We start from the raw sequence: 13,193 nt of genomic DNA, 5'->3' as shown, positions 1-13,193 counted from the left end.
GAAGGACCCAGGGATTTTCTCACAAAGCACAGGGCCTTGTTAAAAGGCAGTCACTAAAAGCTGTGATCATACCGGCAAAAATAAGTTTAAGCTGTGGAGTTACTTGGATGGCACTCCCAGGGGAAAAAGGTAGATGCTCCAAATAGTGATTTCACTTCTCGTTTTTCAGAGACTATACAAAATCAATCACCCAGTGTTAGAAGGCTGTGTATTGTCCTTTAAATCAGAGAGGTCCTAAGCTCCTGATACTCCCATCCTGACAAACTGCTGGAAAATTTCTTGATGGTTTCCTACCCATCAGGCGGGGATACTACTATACCACACCAGAAAGTCCTACCAATGAGTACAGTACAGAATCCTGAGGTGCAGTGCCTTCTATCACGGTTCATTGTCAGTAAATGCCTCTTAAAGGGCACTGAAGGGTGCAGTTGGAATAGACTTGAGTTTGAAGGCCTCCTTGAGCTCCTCAATAGCATATTTAGCATATGAAAGATGGGCTAACTCTGACTCAGTCACATTAAAATAGTTCAAGACTACAGGCACCTGTTCCCTGCCACCGTTTTCTTGGGTGGACAGAATTCTGTGACTATATCCATCCCCTATCACCAACCTGATAACAACACCCAATCACCAGCCTGGTGCCCTTTAGTATTATTCCATTCCCATCCCCAGTCTGGAAGGAGGGACTCCATCATGTGACTAAATGTGGGTGTGTAAGATGATATAACTGGTTATTAAGGTTAGATTCTGATACACTTACTTTGTAAATAGCCCAAATGAAGTCAATGGGACTGCCTCTGAGGTAAGGTGCTACCCCAGAGACCAGCAACCTTTGACACGCAATGGGGGCTGCGGGAAGCAGCAGACAGCACATCCCTCAGCCTGCATCGCTTCCCACAGTCCCCATTGGCCTGGAGCTGTGAACCATGGCCAGTGGGAGTTGCGATGGACTGAACCTGCGGACACAGCAGGTAAACAAACCAGCTCGGCCCACCAGGGTGCTTATCCTGGCAGGCCACGTGCCAAAGGTTGCTGATCCCTGCACTACCCAATGTCAGAAAGGGTTTCAGCATCTGGCTCTAAATGAGAAAAGCCCTGTTTACTTATGGATTTAAGCATGGTTATGCAGGTAGGATGACCAGATAGCAAGTGTGAAAAATCGGGACAGGGGTGGAGGGTAATAGGAGCCCATATATAAAAAGACGGACCAAATATCGGGACTGTCCCTATAAAAATCAGGACATCTGGTCACCCTACATGCAGGGTCCCACCAGTGGTCCATATAGCCCAAGGTCTCATCTCTGATAATGGCAAGTGCCAGACACTTCAGAGGCAATTAACAGAACAGGGCAATTTTCAGTGATCCAGCCCCTGTTGCCCAGTCCCAGCTGCTGGTAGTTGGAGGTTTAGGGATGCCTGAAGTATGGAGTTGCAGCCCTAACCATCTTTGCTAATAGCCATTGATGGACCTATCCTCCATGAACCTAATTCTTTTTTGAACCCAGTTATTATTTTAGCTTTCACAACACCCCAGGGCAGTGAGTTCCACAGGTTGGCTATGCATTGCGTGAAGAAGTACTTCCTTATGTTTGTTTTAAACCTCCTACCTCTTAATTTCATTGGGTAATCCCCAGTTCTTTTATTATATGAAGGATTATGTGAAGGATTTAGAGTCTTCTAGTTTAAGAACTCATGTCCACATGGCAATTCCATTGCTTTACATGAACTGGAAGAATTACAGAAGAACCTAAATGTAAGAATAATGTGGGGGTATTATCTGTCAATAGCTTTCATTGGAAATGGAAAACATAGTAGTAGCATTTTGACCATTCAACAGAAATCATCAGCAGTATAAAGCAAAAAAAAAATATTGAGAAGCAATGGAAAACAAAACACTAAAAGAAACAAGGGGAGGAAATACAAAATACTCCAAGTAGTAGAAATAAAACAGGAAAAGGAATTAAAAGGAACAGAAAGTGTGTCATGAAAAAAATATTAAAGTGAAAAGACAATACAAAATAGACAAATAGGTAAAAAGAAAAGTGAAGGATGGGAAATCATTAAGTCAAAGAAAAACATACATTACATATACTAGGTAATAAATCAACCAACAGGGTTTGGTGAGTGGACCAGGTGGAGATCATTTTATCAATGCTGCCTCTGGATAAAACAATGTAATAATAACCTGTTTGGGTGAAGAAGCAAAAACAGAGTGTAAATTGAATCTGATCTTCATGAATTTCTGTACATACTTACAGCTGGATGCAAATGCGGAAGTAGAGCTGGTCAAATTTCACCCTATGGAGTGTTTGTGAACTTCAGCTAGTCATTATTCATGGTATGTGACTGTTCCCCTGAGACATTTGGGATTTTTCTTTTCCCTGATGGGATGACTAAAACTTTTAAAATAGGCAAATAAGGAGTAACAAATAGTGATTAATGACATATACAAAATAATAAAATAATTTTCTAATAATTAAGAGGACAGTAGCAAGGAATCTGCCTATTGTGACAGACAAATGGGCTGCCATGCCTGAATGAATGTATGTGTGTCTATTTTATGGGGATGAGGGTACCAAAACAGCGTCCTATAAAATATACCAGAAGTGAAAAAAAGAGGAGTCGGTGGGAGCAATGGTATATCTGCAGAATTCAAAAACTGGGAAATAAATGCCACATGGTGCAGCTTGATCTTTTCATATTGTTGTGTCTGTTCCCATAGATGATTTTGACTATAAACCACATTTTAAGGTTTCCTGATGGGAGTTTCCCAAGTTTCACTTCCACAAATAGTCTTTCCATCTGTAAAAAACCACATTACAAATAAAATAAAACACATCAGTTCTGCAGCCGTGCACTAAATAACAGACTAAATGGCTTTAATTTAAGTGACAAATGGGTACAATAATGCAATGTACACCCTCAGAGACTGCCTCTACCAACTGCTGACCCCTTGGAAAGGACAAGTTATAATAACTTTTTTCTTTGGAAATCTCTCAAAACTTACATTGAACTTTTTTTTCCTTTTTTCTTTGCCATTAGCTTGTTGGTATGGTGACTATAGGCCTGATATCACACCCTGGATATCAATAAGGTTTGGCCATTAAATTCACTGGATGCAGGATCAGGCTCTGCATCTTTGGTCACCTGAGGCTCATAAAGATTAAATATTCTCAAATGGGAATAGCAAACATGATTTCTGGTATTTAATTCACCCATCATGCCAGCTGCCATCCCCATTTGTATTTTCCTTGTGGACATATACTGTCTTTCTTTTGTCCTGTTTTTTTTTTGTTTGTTTTTTAATTAGTGAGTGGAAAGTGAAATGAGGAGTAGCTTTAAGAAAATGAAATGCCTGAATCTTTCATGCAAATGACAGCTGACTTTAGTGAGACAGTCATCTCAAGAAAATTGGGCTGAGTAGATTGAAACTCCCTTTATGAAATCTTTAGCAAGCTGATCTTTGCCTTTCCCCAGCTAGCCCATGTATACTGTACTTGAAGAATACTATATGAAAAATTGCAGTGGAATTCCAATTATAATTATTAAATGACACATTCTTAAAATGACTGATGTTTCCCTGACAAAGGATTTTTTAAAGTCTTGTCCCTAATTTTAAGGTGTTGCTACTATTTCTTTTCGGGGAGTGAAATTTAGACTGTAATTGTGAATGTGGAGATTTAAAAGCATTCATAGTATTACTTCACATTCCTCCAGATGAAACTTAATTGCATGGTATCCCAGACCTATTTCTGATTGATAGATTTAGGAGAAAAGCTCTGAAATGACATTTTTGGTCTCCTTCCCTGTGTGGAGCTGAGCTTTGTGCACATACATGGGCAGAGAGAGAGCAGAGCCAGAAATAAGTTGGCCTATGCAGTATTTCCTCTGGCATATCCATGGGGAAATACCTTTCAGAGTTGAATTCTGACCTTGCCAGCATTAATCCTCATGGAATCCTGATGTTCACCTTCCAACCTGCCTTGTGGCCAGAGGGTTGTGATCCTGGTGTGCAGATGTGGGCTGCCGTGGGACTTGGGTATGATCATGGAAAGTTTGAGACAGCGTGTGCATGATGCCCTAGCCATCTCCAGAAACCCAGCAATACATGAGCATTCTTCAATGATCTTGGAACACCCACAGGGTCGGCCCTTCCACAGCACCCCTGCAAAGGATAATGTGGCAGAATTTTCTGGTTAACTTTGACCATCTGAGGTGGCATTTTGCATAGGAGGACATGGTCTGACCTATTAACTCTCAATGAACTTTTAAGGGTAAATCCTAATGTATCGTACTCCAGAATATAATGCAGACTAATAGGAGCTCAAATGAGACCAGTCACCTGTAAACTAAATTGGAGTTTCAATTTAGGTCCAGAGAGGTGAAATACACCAGCCCACTGCATAAGCACAATCTTACAAGATGTAAGCACATGTTCTTTGCAGACTTTCAGAAGCTGTACTCCTTGCATATAATATGTTCCACATCTAGGGTTGGTTTGTTTTTTTTCAATTTTCTCTCTCCTATGTGTAATCTGCTTTTGACTTTGAACCAGGAGAAAATTCTTCCAACTAAAAGGTAAGAAAAATTGCTTAAGGCTACTTTTCTTTCTTTTTTTTTAAAAATAACCTTTTTTTTACAGCTTTATTAGGTGTCTTCCTTGTGAGTGGTGTATACGTGCCCAGTTTCATAGTATAACATTTTTATTCTGGCCAAACAGCTAGTTTTGATGGAGAAAAAAATACAGATTAAGGTACCTTTAATGTCAGCACTAGAAAAAAAAAGTGGTGAGTAAAGATCACTGCATTTAATATGTTTTCCCTTTGGTGTCAATTATTTCAAATCCAGGTTTCAGTTATTTCTATAAAAGTGTGGTAGTTATTTAGACCATGAATACCCTTAAAGAGATCAAAGCCTTCTTGAAGGTTGATGCATGCTACAGAAATACATTCTTTTATTTTCCTTTATCCTTCCCAGCTCCTTATAGTATAAGTCAGCAGAGCCCACTATTGGTATAAAAAATAAAACTTTTTTTCCCCTCCAACCACTTGGACTTTGTATTAGAGCTCAACCTTCGCAAGATAAAATAAGCTACCTAAAAGTAAGGAGCCTATGCAAATAAATATCTCCTATTTGTAGACAAGCAGTCTAAACCTTCTGATATACTGAAATGACATTTGGGTTGCCAGCTGGGATAAAAGCAGTTGTTTAAGTTCTAGGCTCCATTAGAGTTCTGACCTTGAGTTCTCTGTTCCAGAAATGTTATGAGTTGTTAAAGATTTTGTTTTCCCTTTTACAAAAATTAGTTGTATCACAGAGCAGAACAAAACAGTAATTGTCCAAACTGTTGCACACTGTCAACAAATATTATTATTATTCACTAACATTTTTGTGCCTCAATATTTTGTATCTAACTTATGACATTTTAAAGGTTCTGATCTTCAGATGGTTTGTGCTGAAAATCAGGCCCCTTAAAGGTGTCTCAAGTTGGGTGCCCAAAAAGGGAGGCACCCAAAATTATTAGTCACTTTTGAAAATCCTGTTATGTTTTATGAAGCATCGGTTGGGTGGATGGATACAATCAAACAGGGAAATTCGGTCTCTTTCAGACATAGATAAAACAGTTCATGCACTACATACACCCAAAAGACAATTTATCATGAGGTTGTGCAGTTGCCTTTTGGAAGATGAGAAGTGAAAGCTGTCATGGAAGAAGTGTGTTCATGAGGAATATGAAAGATGAAAGAGAAGTCTCTTGATATTTGAGAAGAAGGAGCAAATCCACTTTGCTTCAGATACACTCTGAGGAAGGCAAGGAAGCAGCTAAGAACCATAGCTGCAAGAATGCTGAGATGACAGGAGACTTTTAAATTATTCTCCTCTAAACTTATGGTTCTTGAAGAAATGTTAACAACTAAGGGCGGGGTATAAATGGCCAAAAATAGCTGAAAAATATGTATGAGAATGTTTCCTTTTTAGTTAAAATAAAATTTTAAGACATTAAATACTCAGGCTCTGTTGTTTCAGTCCCAGTAGCTGTCAAAAGAAGCATTCTCTCTCTATCTCTACCCCAAAGCTGTTTGTGTCTCAACCTACAGGCACAGTAGATAATCCAATACATCCTGTTTCCTCTCTTACACACCCATCTTTTATATTTTTTATTTTTACTGAGTGTTTGGAACAGAATAAATTACAGCAGGTGACCAAAGTGCTCACAAGCAACAACAGCCTCTTTCCCCTGTTGGGCCAGACTTGATGCTGTGCTGCAGTTGCTTTGTGCCACACCACTGGTACAGTGGCCCTAAAAAAGCATTATCAGACACAGGAAGACCACAACAGAGAACCTTTAGAGGCATAGAGCTGGGGTAGCAACTGGGGAAACAATCTGTGCCAGCCTAATGCCTAGTGCAAAATGTGCATCCTCTGTGTGCACTAAAAAGCCCTGGGAGAAACTGTGCTTGCCTGAGACATACGGTAATTGTCTCAGTGCTGTTCCCAGGGCAATAGCATAAATACCATGATTTAGCCTTGAACGTTTACTGATACACCTAGGTGTGCAACTCAGGAGATATCAATGGCTCTCCTCAGTGCAAATGGATTTTTTTCTTTTTCATTTTAAATTGCTTTTCAGTTAGCTCTATATAATAAATAATACATCATAGAGAGAATGAATTAGGTAGGAGTTAAACCAGTTGAACACAGACATATTTATGTAGCATAATGTGGACAAAAGGCGACTCCAAAAAATCTTTGGGTTTATACTTGGCATATCTCCTCTGCTGCCACTACCTATGCTACCATGGCTACACTGCTATTTATACTCACTTGAGCTCCATGAGTAGGGTGACCAGACATCCTGTTTTTAAAAGGGACAGTCCCGTATTTAAGCCCTCAGAGAACGTGGGGCTGCTTCATCCCCAGGCACCCTTCCCTAGTGAGCCATCTCTCTGGCTGGGTTCGCTGAACTGCTACAGACTAGGGACCTGCACTGCTACAGACTAGGGACCGAATGGCTGGGCAGCAGTTCTGCAGAAAAGGACCTAGGGGTTACGGTGGATGAAAAGCTGAATATGAGTCAACAGTGTGCCCTTGTTGCCAAGAAGGCTAATGGCATTTTGGGTTGTATAAGTAGGGGCATTTCCAGCAGATTGAGGGATGTGATCATTCCCCTCTATTCAGCACTGGTGAGGCCTCATCTGGAGTACTGTGTCCAGTTTTGGGCCCCACACTACAAGAAGGATGTGGATAAATTGGAGAGAGTCCAGCGGAGGGCAACAAAAATGATTAGGGGGCTGGAACACATGACTTATGAGGAGAGGCTGAGGGAACTGGGATTGTTTAGCCTGCAGAAGAGAAGAATGAGGGGGGATTTGATAGCTGCTTTCAACTACCTGAAAGGGGGTTCCAAAGAGGATGGATCTAGACTGTTCTCAGTGGTAGAAGATGACAGAACAAGGAGTAATGGTCTCAAGTTGCAGAAGGGGAGGTTTAGGTTGGATATTAGGAAAAACTTTTTCACTAGTAGGGTGGTGAAGAACTGGATTGGGTTACCTAGGGAGGTGGTGGAATCTCCTTCCTTAGAGGTTTTTACGGTCAGGCTTGACAAAGCCCTGGCTGGGATGATTTAGTTGGGTTTGGTCCTGCTTTGAGCAGGGGGTTGGACTAGATGACCTCCTAAGGTCCCTTCCAACCCTGAGATTCTATGATTCTATGATTCTAAGACCCTGCAGTCAGGTTCCCTGGTGCACAATGCATCCTTTGGGCTTAAACCCTTCCTGCCCATGCTGTAGCCGGGGGACAGGAAGCGGCTGGATTATGTGGGTGGTCAGCAGCAGCTGGGAGGTGTTAGCTACCTTTCAATGGACACGAAGGGACAAGCTACTTCCAGCCACAGGGGAGCAGGGGTTAAGGGGGAAGAGATGAGCTCTTCAGAGACATGGGCCAGGTTATTCCTCTCCTCCCCTGTGGCTGGAAGCAGCTCCTGTCCCTTCCCTCCAGCACAGGGCTGAAAGGCTGCTGCTGGCCATATTCTGGTGTGAACTCTAGTAGAAATCTGGGAGTGGGGCATATGACACTGCATGCCTCGGGGACACATGGCACCAGGTACCAGGAGAGGCAAGTCCATCCTGGAGGCGCAGCCAGCCTTGGAGGGCAGAAAGTGCCAGGCAGGGAGGGTTGGGTCGGTGGGTCACACACATCCTGCCGTGAGAGAGGCGTACAAGAGTGTGGATGTGTCACCTCTCCCCGTTTGTGTATGTGGGGGTTGGGGGCTGTCACCCCTCCCCATGTGAACCCTAAAGCCTTAAAGATAAGGTAAATAAAAAGAATCCACATACACAGTATTTCTTTTTAACAGGGGCTCAGTCAACTTGATGTTAATTTGAACGCTTGTACTACATAGTTCTGATTGATTGCCATTCAACTCCCTTGAATATGAGTAATTTTATCAGGTGTCCTGTATTCAGCATAGGGAAATATGGTCACTCTATGAGACTAGTGCAAGAATGTGTACACAAGCAGGGGAATCATCACACACCTAGCTCATAGTATAGACATAGTCTTAGAAACTATTTGAAAAAGTCTATACACAGGAAAGCTCTTAAATATCTCTAGAGTGGCACACAGTGTACCTCCAAAAACATGGCAAAAGAGAGAGAGAGCACGAGCGAAAGCCCATGTGATTATTAGGGACTTAGGAGATTTGGATCCTTTTTGTATGACCAGATCACTATATATATATATTTTTTTCTGGTTGTTTCCATTGTGTCAATATTGTGAAGAGTTCATTTAAAACTGACCCTGCTAAGCATCTCCTGTGAGACCCCAATGAAAGGTGCTGAGCACCCTCCTCAACCACTAAAGAAAATGGAGGTTGCACTTCTAAATCACCTAGATGCTGTTGAAAATCTCACCCAGTGGGAACTGAGGACACTCAGGAGTCACTCAGCACTATAGCATTAGTTATTTAACCAGTCTGTGTAGGGGACTCACTGATTTCCATCTCCTCAATATGCCTCTTTTAGCTACCAATGTAGATAGAGATATTCATTTCTTAATATTGTTTGGCAATATTAATTTATCCACTATTCCTAACACACAAGCTAAGTGATGGTTGCATGCAAATAACTAGCACTGAGGTAAGAGCTCTAAATAGGCTGTTTCAATCATTGCACGGCTTATGGAAGCAGTGAAAAATATGTGACAAATTGGTCTGCTGCTGTCTCCATCTCCAGCATTTTCTGTGATTAGCTAAGCCAGCTTTAAATAAGCACTTTGGTGTCCAGGACACTCTGTTTAATTTCTTATTGCGAAAAAAAAATGCCTTTCGGATATAAAAAACTTTGCGTATTTTTACCATTTTGCTATATGGTTTCACAGGCATTAGCAAAGACAGGTAGGATCATTTATTTTGCCATTTATTTTAGGGTCCAAATTAAGTAGTGAATATAGAAAGTTCTGCCATTGGTAAGTGTTTCTGACAAAATGATTTTTGTTGTTATATTTTTGATATTTGTCTGTCTGGTTATGTATATATAGTGTCTGTCAATGTGGAATCTTAGGACCATGTTTTGGATCACTAATCTGTTTTTCTGTTTGTCAGGAGTCACGGTGCATATCCGCTTGAAGACTGCAAGCACTAGTAAACACTGGAAGTAAACATGTTACCGCTGCGTAGAGCAGTAAGCAGGGCCAGACCAACATCTGTCATGCTCTGACAGAATGTATTGTTACCCCCTTTTGATCTGAATGGTTAGCCAAATGTGGGGTATTGCGGGTTGTTCCAGTTAAGAGGAGAAATTGATGATAGAGGCTGGTATTTCTTTGATGCAGTCTTGTTTATTTACAAAGAATATACAAAGGGAAAGGGAGCTGCTGGAAGCGGCGGCCAGTAAGTCCCTCATCCCGCGCCGCTTCCAGCAGCTCCCATTGGCCCAGAGCAGAGATCTGCAGCCAGTGGGAGCCTTGATCAGCCGGACCTGCGGACGGGGCAGGTAAACAAACCGGTCCGGCCCGCCAGGGGCTTTCCCTACACAAGCAGCAACCCCAGTTTGAGAAACCCTGCTCTTCAGCATCCTGTATACTCTTAGTATGGCCGTTTAGCACCACAAACATTCAGTCTGAGCAACATGCCCTTATTTTGGATATTATGGGAAGTGAGCTTCATTCAAGCCTCTTGCAAAGCAGCACACAGCCAGGAGAAGAAGCATTTGGTGAATCTATAGTATTAGATGCTGTAGAGCCTTCTCCAACCATTATATTGAAACATATGGTCCCTGAACAGCTACCCCAGTTCCCAACCTGAGCTAGCAGTTACAGCTAATATTTGAACAACACATGGACAAAATGTGTACAGGAAAAGACCAAATAGATTTCCTAAGCCCATAAAATGGCTTGAAGGGTGGGATATCCTTCATAAACGGTATAGAAGGCAGCTTTTTTTCCACTTTAGTTTCTTTTTAAAACAGTTCATGAATGAATTTAGCATTTAGGAATATTTTACTGTAATATTCACTAACACCAAGAAGATAGACTGTATACCACACAGCTCTTCGATGCACCTCAATACTATCATGCAACCTCTATGTTGTTATAGTCTTAGACTATCTTTGATCCGAGGTTGTCAATTTTGGTGGAAATTCCAACCCCACTGAAGTTAAGGGGAGTCTGGTCACTGCTTCAGTGCTGTCAGAATTTTACCCTAAATGTTGTTTTTGTCATGTGCCAATATGGTGACAAAGAGGAAACTATCAATTTAATCTTTACTTGTGACCTACAACAGGTTCTGATTTTGGATCTTGACTGCTACACCCTCCTCCAAGTTGTCCTCCTGATTAGACAGTTTTATAGGGAATTTAATACTCATGAACAGTGCCAGATTGATAGTCCTGGAGAATGAAGTCCTGTATAGATCCACAGAAGAGTTACATCAAGGACTGCACCAATACAGACTGCCCACATGTGATAATGCGACTGACCTGGAGCGAATCCAAGTGCTTCACCCAGACACAATTATTCTATAAATTAGTCATTTCATTAGGAAGCCAGGACTGGAAACATAGTCTTTCAACTCCCAAAACACTGGTCTCTCCAAACTGATCTCAAGATGAGCTTGTTTAGCCTGTGGTAGCAGCACACCCCTTATTCTCTCTCTGAGCCAGCTGCTAGAGAGCAACATTGTATAAACACAAACCCAGGATGTAAAACAACCTCAGAGAGGGAGAGAGTGGTTCAGTGTTGATGATCATTCAATCTTTGGCATTTCTATTGAGACTGTCAATATGGGCGCAGATGTAATGGGGCCATTTCTCCCCCCCCACCCATGCTACCCAAAGCAAGTTAAAACGAGGCTAGGAATTTGTTTCACATAGCCATCAAATAATTTTCAGGTTTAGTATCTGGTGAGAGGCAGAGTAGACACTATACAAACCAGTGATCTAGGGATGAAAGGTTCCAAATACCACTATTACCAGTCACAGGGGCCACGGGTCTCCCAGTTAGATTTTACAAATACTAATAATTTAGGACCTACCCTTGCTGGCACTGAAGACAATGGAAAAACTCTTACTTACTTCAATGGGAGAAGCAGCAGGCCCATAAACAAAATAGATTGTCCATTCTTTTGTATCTTTGGTATCTAAGTGCTGTATTTCTTTCTCCTGATGAAGAGTCAGTGAACTTTGCTCCCACATTAGAAACCTGGAAAAATATAGTAGCCTGGTAATTCATTTCTCAGTCCCCAGGCCATACTATCTGATCCTAAAGCAGCTTAAAATTGTTTGCCTGAGATGAGAGCCATCGTGGTACTGATGATCCCTTCCTCTGAAAGCTTTTTGAGATAACAGTCAAGTTCTACTTCTGCTAAGCCTGTCAGTGAACTTTGGATATAATCTCTTTAAAGCGAAAACTAATCTTACCAATCTTTGTTGTGTTCTCCTTCTGACAACAATATTTTACATTTTAAAAGCTTCTGGAGCCTATCAAGAAGGTTGTAATGAATTCTTAGTTCCTGTAAATTCTCCTCAAACTGCCGTACAGCACCACATACCCAAAGCACCTTTGGAATGTTTTCCCATTGCAAGTCTCCTCTGTGCCACCTTATCAAAATTACAATTTTAAAGTCCTCCACTTGCTCGGCTTGTCCCTTGTGAAGTATTTCCTGATAAGAAGGACATCCGGGTGATTGCTGGCATTATGCCATTACCAACTCACTTAAAAACAAAGAAACAAAAAACAATGTTCAAACTTATCTCTGACATCTACTTCTTTCAGTGTCTGGTCTTTGTCTTTTCAATTGTAAGCTCCTTGATACAGGGACTCTGGGGTAGGCTCGGGAGAAAAAGGTAGCTTGGTTGCTTGACTCAAGCTAAGAATCGGACCCACCACTCTTTTTTTTTTTGGTTTAGGCCTCATCTACTCTATAAATTTTTGCTGGTAGAATAATGTTTGGTAGGGGGTGTGAATTTTTACATTTCCATACCGGCAACAGCACTATGTGAACAAAGCTATGTCAACAATAAAGTGGTTTTGCCAGCATAGCTTATTTTGTTCAGAGAACTGGTATAAGCTATACCAGCAAAAGCATTCTTTTTCTGGTATAACTGCACATACACTAGAAGGGTATGCTGGTATCGCTGTACTGTCATACTTGTTCTAGTATAGACTAGGCCATAGACTAGACCAAAAATAGCATCAGATATACTGTAAACACAACAAACATTGATAATATTGCCCTTTTGTTATGAGTGGTTAGACAATGCTCAGGGCCTTGAAGGATTGTTTCTGTTAAGAGGAGAAATTAATTATTTGAACCAGGTATTTCACTGATGCAATCCCTTTTATTTACAAAGCATGTCCACAAAGTCCTGCTTCTCTGAACACAGTAGGAAAAAAACAACAGCAAGCAGTTTCCTTGCTCACAGTATCCATGTCTGCCCCTCCAATCAGTCTTGTGCCCCAAGTAGCTCTTTCTCCTTGCTCCAACTCAGGGCCACACTCAGGACTGCTTCTGTCCCTGTCTGCTGGCTTTCTTTAGAACATGCACACAGTTTGCTAAACAGTCCCCAGTCCAGCCCCTGTATTTGCAACCAGTCCCAGGGAAGACCCTCAGACCACATGGTTTAGACCTCCCAGGCATTACCATGAGACTTAGGCTATGAATCCATGGAGCTGTGCCGCTGTAGCTCTGCTAGTGC

The sequence above is a fragment of the Mauremys mutica genome, chromosome 3 (genome assembly GCF_020497125.1).
Source record: "Mauremys mutica isolate MM-2020 ecotype Southern chromosome 3, ASM2049712v1, whole genome shotgun sequence".
NCBI lineage: Eukaryota > Metazoa > Chordata > Testudines > Geoemydidae > Mauremys > Mauremys mutica.
The sequence above is the reverse complement of the archived record's forward strand: the minus strand, read 5'-3'. Positions refer to the sequence as shown.